This window comes from Rutidosis leptorrhynchoides, chromosome 8, assembly GCF_046630445.1.
Source record: "Rutidosis leptorrhynchoides isolate AG116_Rl617_1_P2 chromosome 8, CSIRO_AGI_Rlap_v1, whole genome shotgun sequence".
Lineage (NCBI taxonomy): Eukaryota > Viridiplantae > Streptophyta > Magnoliopsida > Asterales > Asteraceae > Rutidosis > Rutidosis leptorrhynchoides.
Genome location: NC_092340.1, coordinates 333,424,401 through 333,429,062, shown reverse-complemented (window position 1 = coordinate 333,429,062; position 4,662 = coordinate 333,424,401).

Below are 4,662 nucleotides of genomic sequence, written 5' to 3'. Positions count from 1 at the left end.
TAGACCTCACACTTTGTCGCGCTATGACCATTTCTTTTACACCTATTGCAAAATGTCGTGCAAAACCCCTGGTGATTTTCTTCACACCTATGACATGGTTGTTTTTGGTTTTTGTTGTCGTTGTTGTTATTGAGGTTGTTGTTGGGATTGTTATTGTTGTTGAAACGGTTGTTGTAGTTGTTGTTGTTGTTGGGATATTTGTTGTAGTTATTGTTAGGATTGCGGTTATTGTTGCGATTGTTGTTGCGGTTGTTGGGATAGTTGTTGCGATTGTGGTTGTAATTGTTATTGTTGTTGTACTGGTGACTCTTGTCACCGCTTTCCTCACACTTCCTCTTGAGTTGTTTCATTTTGGCTTCTTCGGCCACCTGCTCTTTAATTCTTCCCTCAATCTAATTTATGAGTTTATGAGCCATTCGACTTGCCTTCTGTATAGAAGTGGGCTCGTGTGAACTTACATCTTCTTGAATCCTTACTGGTAACCCTTTTACAAATGCGTCGATCTTCTCTTCTTCATCTTCGAATGCTCCCGGACACAATAGGCACAACTCCGTGAATCGTCGTTCATATGTGGTAATGTCGAACCCTTGTATTCGTAACTCTATAAGTTCTGCCTTGAGTTTATTGACTTCGTTTCTAGGACGGTACTACTCATTCATCAATTGCTTGAATGCCAACCACGGTAGTGCGTAAGCAGCATTTTGTCCTACCTGTTCAAGATAGGTGTTCCACCACGTTAACGCAGTACCTGTGAAGGTATGCGTAGGGTACTTAACTTTGTCCTCTTCAGTACACTTACTTATGGAAAACACCGATTCGACTTTCTCGGTCCACCGTTTCAATCCAATTGGTCCTTCGGTTCCATCAAATTCCAAAGGTTTGCAGGCAGTGAATTCTTTGTAGGTGTATCCTACACGATTTCTTGCGCCGTTAGCTGCATTGCTAGATTCAGCGTTATTGTTGGTATGTAGCGCAGCCTGTACTGCGGCTATGTTTGCAGCAAGAATGGTACGAAATTCCTCTTCGTTCATATTCATGGTGTGTCGAGTAGTCGGTGCCATTTCCTTCAAAATAGACAACTGAATCGAGTTAATCATACAGAATATTAAGAGTAGTCAATGGTGTTTCGTAGCATAATATGAACTCATTTATAAAAGCTTTTTCTTCATATTAGCGTTTTATAAGTTTAAATTCGGGTACTACCTACCCGTTAAGTTCATACTTGTTAGGTAATATACAATTCAACTACTACAATTCCATATGAAAAACTGATTATAATAATATATCACATACAAATATTCTTCAAACTTACAACTTCACTATATTACATATAACATGAAATATAGTACAATATGATACAGGACAGTTTTGAAGATAAATCTAGTTAATACGCAAGTTGTTCAGCAAAGGAAATAAAGACACGTAATTCATAAGTCCAGAAACAAGTCATGCATTCTGGTTTTACTAAGACGACTTCCCATCCTTGGTCTTGTGGAAAATAACCGTTATGACCATTGACTAGGCAACATGTTGTAACATCGTCAAAATGACGAGGGTTTCGTAATGTCCAACAGCCCCGAAATAATCTAAAAACCTTGTTTCTCACCCCAACTACTGAATCCGTCACTTGTGGGAAGGTTTTATTTAAAAGTTGCAATCCGATATTCTTTTTCTCACTTTGGTAAGAAGCGAACATCACTAACCCGTAAGCATAACATGCTTCTTTATGTTGCATGTTAGAAACTCTTTCTAATTTACGAAATCCTATGTTGGGATATGTTGAGTCAAAATAGGTTCTTAACCCGTAGCGTAAAATTGCATTTGGGTTCCCCACATTTAACGCTTTAAAGAAAACACGTCGTAACTTACGGTCTCCCCAATGTGATATACCCCACCTATCAAAGGAAAGCCTTTTATAAACTAAGGTATTTCTGGAAAGTGTTTCAAATGTTTGACAAGTTAATTTCGCCATAACTAAATGTGCTGATGAATTCTGACCGACTCTAGACAAGATTTCCTCAATCATATCCTCTGGTAGGTCTTCTAAAATATTCGGTTGTTTACCCTTAACGTCCATTTTGTTTTTATACTGTAAAATAGACAAGAATTAGATTCGTAAAAGATAATTAACAAACAATACAAGCAATTTTTACATAAAACAAAAAAAATACAAGCACACTACAATACATATAATACACAACATGATTACAACCCTCTAATCTAAATCACTGGTTTCTTCTTCTTCGGACTTGGTTCGTTTTCCTAATTTTCTAGGAATATATGGTGTTCCTCTAATACGAGCCGTCGTTTTATATAATGGTTTAGAAAAACCTGGTGGTTTAGAGGTTCCCGGGTCATTGTTACATTTTAAGAAATATGGATGTTGTCGATACATATAAAGTTCATCGGGGTTGGAATCGGGTTTCTCTATTTTTATACCTTTTCCCTTATTATTTTCTTTCGCTTTATTAAATTAGGTCGAGGTAATTTCTATAACATCATCGGAATCCTCATTGAGATTCGATTCATCGGAAAATTGGTAATCTTCTCAATATTTTGCTTCCTCGGCGGAAACACCATTGACCATTATTAACTTTGGTCCGTTGGTTGAGGATTTTCTTTTATTTAATCGATTTACTATAGATATCAATATTTCTTCCCCCGGAACCTCTTCTTCTTCTGGTTCCTCCTCTTCCGATTCATCCTCTTCTGGTTCCTCTTCTTCCGGTTCCTCCTCTTCCGGTTCCTCCTCTTCCGGTTCCTCTTCTTCCGGTTCATCTTCGGGAATTTGTGAATCTTCCCAAAATATATTCGACTCTTCATTATTATTAGGTGAATCAATGGGATTTGTACTAGAGGTAGACATCTATCACACAATATCAAACACGTTAAGCGATTAATATATCACATAATATTTACATGTTAATAATATATAGTTTCCAACAAAAAAATGTTAAGCAATCGTTTTTTTTAAAGAAAAACACGGTCGAAGTCCAGACTCACTAATGCATCCTAACAAACTCGGTAAGACACACCAATGCAATTTTCTGGTTCTCTAAGACCAACGCTCTGATACCAACTGAAATGTCCCGTTCATATTGATTATAAACGTTCCATATTAATTGATTTCGTCGCGAGGTTTTGACCTCTATATGAGACGTTTTTCAAAGACTGCATTCATTTTTAAAACAACCATAACCTTTATTTTATCGATAAAGGTTTAAAAAGCATTACGTAGATTATCAAATAATGATAATCTAAAATATACCGTTTACACACGACCATTACATAATGGTTTACAATAAGAACATATTACATCAAAAATAAGTTTCTTCAATGCAGTATTTACATAATATCATACAAGCATGGACTCCAAATCTTGTCCTTATTTTAGTATGCAACAGCGGAAGCTCTTAATAATCACCTGAGAATAAACATGCTTAAAACGTCAACAAAAATGTTGGTGAGTTATAGGTTTATCCTATATATTATCAAATCATAATAATAGACCACAAGATTTCATATTTCAATATACATCCCATACATAGAGATAAAATTCATTCATATGGTGAACACCTGGTAACCGACATTAACAAGATGCATATAAGAATATCCCCTATTATTCCGGGAAGTCCTTCGGACATGATAAAAACGAATTCGAAGTACTAAAGTATCCGGTACTTTGGATGGGGTTCGTTAGGCCCAATAGATCTATCTTTAGGATTCGCGTCAATTAGTAGATCGGTTTACTAATTCTTAGGCTACCAAGCAAAAGGGGCATATTCGGCTTCGATCATTCACCCATATAATGTAGTTTCATTTACTTGTGTCTATTTCGTAAAACATTTAAAAAAAAACTGCATGTATTCTCATCCCAAAATATTAGATCTTAAAAGTGGGACTATAACTCACTTTCACAGATTTTTACTTCGTCGGGAAGTAAGACTTGGCCACTGGTCGATTCACGAACCTATAACAAATATGTACATGTATATCAAAGTATGTTCAAAATATATTTACAACACTTTTAATACATTTTGATGTTCTAAGTTTATTAAGTCAGCTGTCCTCGTTAGTAACCTACAACTAGTTGTCCACAATTAGATGTACAGAAATAAATCGATATATATTATCTTGAATCAATCCACGATCCAGTGTATACACGTCTCAGGCTAGATCACAACTCAAAGTATATATATTTTTGGAATCAACCTCAACACTGAATAGCTAACTCCAACATTACTGCATATAGAGTGTCTATGGTTGTTCCAAGTAATATATATACATGGGTCGATATGATATGTCAAAACATTTGCATACGTGTCTATGGTATCCCAAGATTTCATAATATATTAGAATACATGTATAATAAAATATAAGTTAGCTAGGATATGATTTGTATAGAATTGTTAATATTTCCCGTAGCTACAAAAATCAAAAAATATCCAATCTTGTTTTACCCATAACTTCTTCATTTTAAATCCGTTTTGAGTGAATCAAATTGCTATGGTTTCATATTGAACTCTATTGTATGAATCTAAATAGAAAAAGTATTGGTTTATAGTCGGAAATATAAGTTACAAGTCATTTTTGTAAGAGGTAGTCATTTCAGTCGAAAGAACGACGTCTTGATGACCATTTTGAAAAACATACTTCCACTTT